A 12,119-nucleotide genomic window follows, 5' to 3' on the forward strand; every position below is an offset into this window, starting at 1 on the left:
TTGAGCTATATAATTGGCCCAATTAACCTGTAATTTCCGCCTTGGATCGGTCCGGATACCAACACACACCCCGACACAAGCAATGTCTTTATTATCAACGGCAACATCAGCTTTAAATAAAAACCGCACACAAAAACAAAATCTTAGAAAGATACAGAAAACTAACTGTAAACGCATATACAAGAGCAAAACATGCAGTGTAAAATGAAATCACTATACAATTAATTGTATTCTAATTTCATTTTCGAGGTAACTTAATAGAAGAAGAATTACTACCATCGTAAATTACCTAGCTTATAACTTACTTTACCACTTCTATATCAATTAAGATCAAATTAATATGCGTTAAAAAAACAGCACAGACAAACAAGGAAAATTAATGTACAATTAAAAATGTTGAGGCTGCATAATTTCGTAAGAGTCATGATTGTAATGATGATGTTGCTTTAATTGATTTTAAGGGATTTTATCACATTACTGCACCTAAGATTGCACTTAAATTAAAATTTCCAGTATTTTGATTAGCTTGATAAATGAATGGAATCACTGAGAGCAAGGATAAAAACTGTTATAATTAGATTAATCTAAAGAGAAAATAAGAATAATAAAATTTGAAAATTAAACAAGGAAAAAAACAAACAAACAGTTTATTTGCTAAAAGACCACCGCCCTATACCAACATAACACAATACATACATTTGAAGACTACTAGTACACACCAGTGAGCATAAATCAAATAAATAGTTTCATGTTTCAATAGAAGTTGGAAGGTACAATAATATTGCATGTATAGAACGAAAAAGTAAACTTTGCAATACTAATATGGTTGAATCTGAATTCCCTTTTATGGTTGCGTGTCCTTTCCATTATGATTTACGTCAATTTAATATTCCAGTTCATGGAATACCTTGAATAAAATGAGGATTTTAATGTCTTCAAAAACACAAACACTATAAGATATGTATCTAAATATATGAACATTATTTTTCTTCGACTTTCTGTCAGCATTGATGCAGTTTCTGTTTTGTAAAATATGAACGTGTTAAATGTTTTATTTTGTTTTTGTCATCTTTTCAATTTGTGTACATCTTATTTTAAATGTATTGTCCATGGCCAAATGCTGATTTATTGCCGATATAGCCAATAAATTGAACTATCAAAATTAATATTAGGAATTGTCAATGCAGAGAAAACTGTTGGTAATTCCGCTGATGTTTCAATAGTTTGACAATTTAATACTGACAAATGAGCTACTTATGTAATTTCATGCTGAGATAATAAATCGTTCTTATAATATTTCCAAGTAGGGGATATTTAACACTCTGTTCAGTTGATGTGAAATTAAATACCACAAAAATTTACTAACAATCAGAAATTGTAACAAGAATATAATGTTTACTCTTTAGTAGAAAAGTATCATTAATAGTTTTTTAACAATATTTTCAATTTCACAAGATATCAAAATATTAAACTCAAATATATTTGGGTCCTCATAAAATTTTCTTATATATTATTGTTTAATATTATCATACAAATGAAAAGAAAAATGATATTCTATCTCTAATACATCGTTACAATAAGAACAAAACCTTAATTGTCTAGGCACTCCATTGTGATACTTACTTTTGTCTCAATGAAAACCAAATAGATAAACGTGGAAAAAATGGAAAGCTGCGTTATAAGAGGTTGCCACTCATTTTTTGGGTTTTTTTTAATGTTTCATTGGTTTGAAACAAGGGGAGGTGATGTCCCCGGTATTATTTCGATACTTTGTTGTAGATTTTTAAATTCATTTTGTAAATATTGTGCAATATGGTGAAAAAGTCAATCTAGCTTAATTTTAAATAATTGTGTTTCGTAAACGCTGTTCCAATCGCAATGAGGAGTGGTTTTAAATTGATGTTCCACTTTAACTATGGACATTTGGTATTGTTCAAAACGATACGGGTAGTTTTGTTTTAAATCATTCTACAATCTCTGGGAATAGCTTAAAAGCTTTAATTGTGTTAATGTGTAATATAACCCTTTATTTAAAACCTTGAACAATCAAGCAACTGTTTTATTTCTTAGATACTAAACTATGCGTGTAGGGTGTGGGGATAGGTAAAATGCAAATCAATAGAGTGGATTAGTAAACCATTGTTGGATGTTCAGCAGTCTATCTCTACAGCTGCTATTTTTGATATCATAGAAATGTTACAATTATTGAATATCAACGAAAAATATCATCGCTAGTATTCGGTTCAAGGCTTCACTAGTAAATACAAAAAAATACTTGCTATTTGAGTCGATATTTAAGGCACAAGTTGAACAAATTTGGTAGAAGTCCTCTAGCTGATACTACAAAATAACAAAAAGCTTTATGCGTCCTAGGGTTTCAAAATATATTCTCTTTGTACGTATATTACAATCAATAACGTAGAAACAAAAGACAGATCACACCAAGATATCGAATCTTACATAAACAATTAAAGTTAGTATGGCTAAAATATTTCTTAGAACGAAGTTCGTAAATATGTGCCATTATTTAAATTGTTCGCGTGAAAACTTTATGCGAGTATATCTAAACAATGTTTCAATAGCCTTCCAGACGAATAAAGCAATAACGACAGAACAACATGGTATTTGGATACCAAAACAGAACATACTGATTTTACTCATTCGGGGAATGCACTGCTTGGTGCCTTTCGGTAAGGCTTAATGCACTTTGGATGCAATCATATTGTTCGCGAAACTCGATCGTATATCGCTTCACACGAGCTTTGAACAACATGAAAAACACTGGTTCAGGTTTTATATCGAACTTGAGTATTTGGATAATTAATATCCTTTTGCTATATCCTTTTAAAACACATCCAACTGATATTGAATCAAGATATCTGAGACCCTGTTACAGCCACGACCATGACGACAGAATTCGGCATATTGCGTACTTTAAATAACGTGGTGAGGAGTCACGAGACATAAAAGGGTTTCCATATGTGTCACCACGGGTCACAACCGATGTAAACAAACAAGTAAGTGACGTAAATAACTAATTGATGCATGATTAAAATACAAACAAATCTAAAATAGTTCACACGTGTATAAGCAGAAAATGTCATAGTCTTTTATAGGCTCAGAAATGTATTCATATCTTTCTGTTAAAAGATAGTATTTCAGATACTAACGCCAATTACTTTTGTGTTTAGATCGGTTGTGACTCGTGGTCACCCATGTGGGAACCCCTTCGAGTCACATGATTCCTCACCACCCTGAATAAGCGATGGACCAGTGGTGCCTGCTATTAAATCTGTATCAAGTATACAAGCATATGAAAGGGAGGAATATATTTGATAATCATATCCAAAATGCAACTTACTTTGATATGAGACACTTGTTATCCACTGTACATTGTTTGTATATCCCTTAATCAAACGTAGTAGATACCTTTTTAATTCACAATGAGTGAGTGAGTGAGTGAGTGAGTGAGTGAGTGAGTGAGTGAGTGAGTGAGTGAGTGAGTGAGTGAGTGAGTGAGTGAGTGAGTGAGTGAGTGAGTGTGAGTGAGTGAGTGAGTGAGTGAGTGAGTGAGTGAGTGAGTGAGTGAGTGAGTGAGTGAGTGAGTGAGTGAGTGAGTGAGTGAGTGAGTGAGTGAGTGAGTGAGTGAGTGAGTGAGTGAGTGAGTGAGTGAGTGAGTGAGTGAGTGAGTGAGTGAGTGAGTGAGTGAGTGAGTGAGTGAGTGAGTGAGTGAGTGAGGGATTGATTGATTGATTGGTTCGTTCGTTCGTTCGTTCGTTCGTTCGTTCGTTCGTTCGTTCGTTCGTTCGTTCGTTCGTTCGTTCATTCATTCATTCATTCATTCATAGATTGATTCATTGATTCATTCATTCATTCATTGATTCATTCATTCATTCATTCATTCATTCATTCATTCATTCATTCATTCATTCATTCATTCATTCATTCATGATTCATTGATTCATTTATTCATTCATTCATTGATTATTTGATTATTTGATTGATTCATTCCTTCATTGATTGATTGTTGATTGATTGATTGATTGATTGATTGATTGATTGATTGATTGATTGATTGATTGATTGATTGATTGATTGATTGATTGATTGATTGATTGATTTAAGTCAAGTTAAGTTGGGGAAAAGTATCAGCCTTTATCTTTACTTTTATGAAAAAGAAATGTAGCTGAAAATTACTCTAGTTAAGTATATTGTGTGTTTAGTAACGCTACAACATTCATACTTAGTCTAATGTCAATATATTCTACCTGTTCGTGTTTGGCATTTTACAATGGTTAAACTTTTTACAAGCCGACATCACTGAATGTAGAATCAATGAAATTGTGTCATTGTCATATCAAGTTTACGAATATATTTTATAAGTAGCAACGAATAGGCCGTGGTATGTAAACATATATAATTGTTTATTCCAGAGATGGTTATATAAATCTTTTTAAATATCTCATTTCACTCTCATTCGGGAATTATTAGCATTAGTTATTCCGAAAGATTATCTTTCGAAAATCTGACCGAATCTGATTAAATATCCGACATAATCGCACAGCGAGATCCCAAAATAACAAACTCTGATCACCCTACCGACGTTCTAGTAGCGTATAATATTGTGTTAACAATTAAGCTGCTACGTAATATAGCCGAATTAGCCTGAGTTAGTCTTGTAAGGCTAAATAATGAGAAGGGTCGACTAATCAGGTCATAGTATGCTATCTGTGTTGGTCGTTTTAAAAAATGTATTTAATTGACAATGAGCTGTCATAATAACGTTACGAGACATATGTTCGGACGCAAAACAATAGCTTAGTGCTACCCCGTAAAGTTCTCCCTTTATTTAATTCCATGTTGCATTTGAAATTCAAATTTTGAATACATAGCTATATCGCTTAATAAAGCGTACGTAATGACTTAACGAGTATTAAAATAAGGCGATATTTCATGACCATGTTGGATCTGCAAAAGGCTTTCGACACTGTATATCATTAGATATTGTATCGAAATTTATGGTTCGGGAGTCGGTGGAGTGGTTTTGCCCATACCAACATACCTACACAACATGAAACAATCTATTCATATACATAATCTCTTCATAAAGTCTTCATTCGGAGCAAAATATTTCCTTCCGACGTTGCATTTATGACGCAATTTATCACGTGGTATACACACACTGCATAAGGCGAAATCAGATTTCAGTCCACATTTTTGTGTGGGTTATTTCAGGCAAGATATTTGGGTCCAGCAAGTGGTTAATTGAAAGCAATTTTTCTCTTCATCGAGGACAGACTACATTATCTTGAGCTACAAACGTATGCTTGACAATAAAGGTGATTTAATACTGTGTAATGGCCATGAAACCAAGTCATAAGAGTTAGTCAGATATCATGGGGCAGTTTTGATTGATTGGGTATAAACAAGGGCTATTCGTTTGTGGATATGCTCCGTATTTTAGTTATCATTATAGTTAAGTAATGTCTTCTTTCATTTTAAAAAAAAATCACCTTTTTCGGATCATATAAGATGATATGGCCATATATTTTGTACACGCTGCTAAGGAAACAAAGTGTATGAAACACGGAGCACTTTGAAAATGTTTTGGGTCGTAAAATAATTTGTACAAAATATGCATGATACAATCTTCATATGAAGCATAACTCAACATAAAATTTATATCGAATAACCCGATGACCTCTTATACATCGTACATTATTTGAACCTGATCATAAACATTAAAAGACATTTATGGGATTGAGGAACTCATGGGCGAAAATAGTAACATTAGAAACCTAAACATGTTAACAGGAAAGTGGTAATATAAATTTCTTAGTTTGAATGCAATGAATAAGAAGAAAATTAATTTCCCTTTATTAAAAGTAATGTCAGATAGGTGGCGTTGATAGTTTCAAGTTGCACGAGAAGTTTTTGGCGCTGAAAGTCATTCAGCTTTAGACATTTGACTGAGTAACAGCGTTTTGTTTAAGTTGAAATTTCATAATAATACTGAAAGTATTACGAGGATTATCAAGGATGGATCTGATATGTGTGTAAAAATGTTAACCATTTTCGTACTTACATTGTTAGCTAACGATATTATCGAGTAAGTTGATAAAATATGTTATATTTAATTGTATAAGAATTGTTGTATGTCATGATGTACATCAGTCAATGTCCAAGTGCTCTACTGCATTTTAATATTTGAAATAATTGATTTTTTTTAAATGATATTGTCTTGTTTGCTATTCTTAAGTAGTCGTTGAGGACATGGAGTGGATTATTGGAATATGTTTTCTTCAAATCAGGTATTAATTGCACACCATTCTGACAAGCATGAAAGGTTCCTGACTTTGACACTGTTTCTAAATGAAGTAATGGCCCCGAGTACTATCATGTCAATTACCCGCAAGTGCCTTATTATATATGCTAAGTTTACACCGCAAAATACACACGGCAAAAACGGTTTCTTTCCTGTTTAAAAGCACAGTTAAGTAACAATAACGTCTGAAATAAAACCACATACGGTTTGGAAAGTTTTGTTATCGATTGTCAATCATTTGAGCTCAATCACAAAATCAACTCTTTCAAAAATTTTTCAACAAGCAACAGGCGACCAGACTGACGTCTAACACATACAATGCATGGTATTGTTGTATTGGCCAGGTTCCGGGGGAAAATGTCGTTCTTAATCATAACAATAATTCATACTGTTTTAGAGAACAAGTCTTATAATTGCATGAAAATTACTGATGTATTTTTAAACATTCCATAATTGTTTAATAAAACATTTTTGTCAGCATTGCATGTTGTAAATAATTATATAAGACCGTTGCTTTGCCTGCCTGTCTGCCTATTTGTCTTCCTGTCGCCTCCCATCTACCTCTCTCTCTTGCTCTTTCTCTGTCTACTTATCTCTCTATTTCTCTATTTCTCTCAAGTGATTTTTAAAGTCTTTAGTATTTATATTGGTCCATAGACTAAGGTGTATAAATCGAAATGAAACAACTAATTAACACTGCCTTAAATATGGAAAGCAGTGATTGGGAAAATGCACCTTATGATGTCCTTTTTTCGGTAACAAAATGGAGATTCCCTTTTATTCAGTTCATTCAACTCTCAGACAAATATTTCGTCTTCAAAGGAATTCTTTAATTACCTTTTCTCACAATACGCGACACAATATTGAATAATTTAATAGGTCTGTTTCAAAGAACTAAATTTTTTATCATGTATTACACAATTTAATAATCGATGATCTGATTGCACTATACTCGACTCGTTCTTCGAGAACGCCGTACAAATCGGTTGCTTTCACTAACTTATATCTATATAAACGTCAGATGTAGCAATACACTGTTGTTCAAATTACCTCAAATTTGTGTTCATTTTAATGCTGGCTAAAGTTCAATTCACAATAAGTTGCAAAATAGTGAAGCTATGATAGTAAGATAATTTCATTTACGACAACAATCGACTAAAATATTTATTGAAACGACCACTTGCAGACTATTTCAATAACAAATATTTACACCTAAACTTCCATTCCATAAATGAACTGCCTTTCGGCAATTGCGGTCATCATCCGGTGAACGCAATATATTCGGATATGTTCGGACCGCAATTCATCGCATTACAATATACATGAAATTGTTGACCTTTTTATTGTTGGTATCGTGTCAGCAGGTCCGTAAAATATAAATCAACATTTAAGAAAGTATTAATTTATGGTATCGTAAATGTATTGTTGCCAAAAGTGTTTCAATTCTACGTTTTAAAGTGATTGCAAGTGGTTGATTCTCTCCCGCGTTATTGTGACGTAATTTCTTAAAATGGTTCCGGTTACAGTCAGGTCGTTCTACTTACAGAATGGGTAAGAAAGGATTACTAAGATTTTTAAGATGAAATAGTTGTATATCATGATTTTCTTGTTCATTATTTGTCATGTTTATGATTTGTATATGTTTTTATGAATAAAAGGATCACCTCTTAGTGATTCCAAAAAGAAAAAAAAAGAAAGGATTACTAAATATTTTCTTAAATGAAATGAAGTATTTTTTTACAATTCTTGAATTAAATAATGAAATATTGGTGTAAATATAAGAAATGAATTGTGGATTGATGTCATTATCGGGGATATGAACGCAATTGGGCTGGTCAAAGTGTGACGAGCCCGCAATTGATTCCTTAATTCGATCGAAACGTTTCTGTTATACTTTTATTTATTTGTCATAAAGCAATACTTACGTTGAGGAAACATCTCAAACATTGCGTCAAACATGTAAGATTCAAAATATCGGTTACTCAATAAGAATTTGAAAAGAATGCATGGAATGTTAATTTATCTAAAGACTTAGTTTTAAAAAAGTTCATATAGTAAAACTGCTTACTGTTATATCTATATATACTGCGTTAGGTGAACCCATAAACATAATGGAGTATTTATGATATAATCGATAGGCAATTAAATCATAAAACACATGAGCAGGTGCCTCATAACTTCGGCTATCAAACAATTGGGCTTATTATGTTAAGTGTTACGATTCATATCTAAAATAACATTTCATAGTTATCAGAAAATTGCATAACGTGTTGAACACTTCAGATGTAATGCTTTTTCCAGATATTTGCCTTGCAAGTAATGGTAGCTTATTTTTATCGTGCAGAACATTTAAAAAATGTGTAAGAAAATGTTCCAAACATCAAGTACACGTTAACACGCCAACCTAGATCTTGTTTTCGCCACAGAGGCGAAAACAGACGACTCAAATAATAAATGCGCCTGACAAAAAATCGCATCGAAATATAAAAGTATTCGTCTAATTTAATCAAATTAAAGAAACACAGTTTAGATAGATGCAGAGAAGGAGCGTATTAATTTTTAAGCATTATATAACTTATTTTACTTTAATAATGATCAAAACAAAAAGGTGAAGCGAATGTTTCTTGTTTTGGTTTTAGTATTACTGGCAAACGAGTTAAACGTTACAGTGTATTAAAAATAAATATGTTTGTGTTGTGCATTTATCTAGACAGTGTACCTTTAATTCACATATAATTTTTGTCACTTAAGTATAAAAGACCACTTATACTGTGTATATAAATCATTGATTAATGTTCGAAGAATGGCTTAAATGAAAAGCGTGAGCGAAACACACGATGTTTGTGAAAAATATTCACTGAACTTTAATCTCTTGTTGTTCGGCCGATATTTGAAAACAGCTAGATTAATATCATAATTGAAACACTGCTGAGTCTGTCCCAGTTGAATCTGACAATTTTGTCAATGGATAGTCTAAATCGAATCGAGAATGCCTTTTTCGAGGGATATCGTTTGGAACGCCCGTTTCCGGTTCATTCTGGGGCATAGTTTAGTGTGTCGTATTACACTTGCTAAAGAGCATCGTATAACAAGCATATGTTTAAGAAAGGAATAACAAGAGAACCACCTGCGGATGCTAGTGATCTGCGCACCAATTATTGATAACGATATTTTGATATTTATTGTATCTTTGTCTGTTGTGTTTTTCTCATTAGTGCATGTTGGGCTTCGATCCTTAAACTCAACTTTTTATGTATATTTTTGGTCGTCAGGCTCCCCCTTGGCACCCATTTCGAAACATCTTAAGTCACTAAAGCTCAGAACATCTTGAAAATTGTGTACTATTCTCTTTTTGAAGAGTTTAGAGGCTTAAAATATGAACACGCAAAGGTTCTTGATACATTTGCTAGATAGTGTTGAACATTTTTTCACTCACTTGAACGTATACAAAGAGATATTTAATAATCGTGGAATATTCACAGAAATTCAGTTTGAACTTCTTCACATGCGAACAGATTCACGAGTAAAATTATCAGAAGTCAACTTTTTTCTCAATAAAGTAAGGATCCATTGTGTATTGTAACACATTGCGATTGAAGACTTTGCTAAAGCAAACAAAAAAAAACAACAGCAAGCAAAACGAAAGGTTCACTTAAATCTATGACATCAAATACCATTAAATGATACAAGATAAAATACTTACAGAATGATGAATGTATTCCTTTCCTAAGTGTTTCTCGAGTTCCAAAAATCCAGATGCAATGTATGTCATGCACGTAATTTCTTCCCTGAACAATGTCAATAAATGTACCCTGTATAAACTACCTATATTTTTGTCACATATTTTTTTCACATCAACTGAACAAAGTGCTAGATATCCCCTACTTGGAAATATTATAAAAACGATTTATTATCTCAGCATGAAATTACATAAGTAGCTCATTTGTCAGTATTAAATTGTCAAACTATTGAAACACCAGCGGAATTACCACCTCATAAACAATGCGGTCACATAAAAATCATCCTCTGCAATTGTTCAACCACCAGATGGATATAAACAGATTTTTTGCCGGTGTGAAATATACAGGCTTCTTTCAATGATACTGTAGTACGAGCGATATTGGGTTTTGAGCGATCTTTTATCATCAAGCAGAAAGAATCAGGACCATTAAGAGAAATTGTCTCACCAGGATATTACTCCCTCGGGTCTAATAAAGCACCATGCTCGCCTGTGAAAATTGAATAGATGTTCTCGGTTGGCCGCAAATGGGACAAGAGAATGGCATCTTTGCAAACAATATATGTCTTAACTGATGGAGTACTTTGTTGCGATTATAGGATATATGTATAATGTTTTAATCCTCGTGATTGTTAAACAACAGGTTGCGGAAAGTTTAAAGGACTAAATCTACTTTGGTTTTGGCGTTATATGTAACAAAGAGAGCTAAATATATTTTTAAGTATTAGTTAAGTCGTATATGACCTGATCTGATACACGTTGAGGTCATGTGCCTGTCAAACATCACAACCCTGTCCCAAACTTTACGGGATTTAGCGACACGCCATGTACACTACTAATCTTGAAATCCGCTGCGTCTATGTACTTAAACACAATTATTTACAGGGACCACTTATATTGATATGATTTTGAGCCTTGTGTGAAATATAATTGGTCCAATTAACCTGTGATTCCCGCCTTGGATCGGTCATTGGTCCGGATACCAACACACACCCCGACATAAGCAATGTCTTATATATCAACGGCAACATCAGCTTTAAATAAAAACCGCACACAAAAACAAAACCTTAGAAAGATACAGAAAACTAACTGTGAACGCATTTAGAAGTGCAAAACATGCAGTTTAAATTGAAATCACTATACAATTGATTGTATTCTAATTTCATTTCGAGGTAATTTAATAGTAGAACAATTACTACCATCGTGAATTGCCTAGCGTATTATTCACTTTACCACTTCTTTATCAATTAAGATCAAATATGCATTATAGAACCAGCACAGACAAACAAGTGAAATAAGGTACAGTTAAAATGTTGAGGCTGCATAATATCGTAATAGTCATGATTGTAATGATGATGATGTTGCTTATGTTGTTTTTAAGAGGGTTTATCACTTTAATGCACCTAAGATTGCACTTAAAAATAAACTTCAAGTGTTTTGATTAGACTGTAAATAATAACCGGCCAATGGACTGAATTGAATCACATAAGACAAGGATTAGAACTGTTATAATTAGAACAATCTAAAAAGAAAGTATATTTTCAAACCTTGTTAGCATCTACTGATTGGGTCGCGGTAGCTTTAAACATATTTGAATGATAAGAAAGCAATTAAACAAACAAACAGTGCATTTGCTAAACAACCATGAGCCCACAAACATAACACAATAGAAGTTGGAAGGTACAATAATGGTGCACGTATAGAACGAAAATTTAACTGTGCAATTCTAATATTGTTAATTCTGATTTCCATTTGATGGTTGCTTGTCCTTTTTAATATGGATTATGTTTACATCACAATATTTCCTGTTCATGGAATACCTTGAATAAATTAGGGTTTTAATGTCTTCAAAACGCACTATAAGATTTGTATATAAATATATTAACAATCCTTTTGTACCGACGTTCTGTCAGCATTGATGCAGTTGCTTGTTAGATAATGCACTCCTTTATATAATTATTCTGCTTTGTAAAATATGTACGTGTGAAGAATTTTATAAGTTCTTTTGTATTTGTCACCTTTTCAATTTGTGTACATCTTATTGTATGTGTATTG

The sequence above is a fragment of the Mya arenaria genome, chromosome 9, assembly GCF_026914265.1.
Source record: "Mya arenaria isolate MELC-2E11 chromosome 9, ASM2691426v1".
Lineage (NCBI taxonomy): Eukaryota > Metazoa > Mollusca > Bivalvia > Myida > Myidae > Mya > Mya arenaria.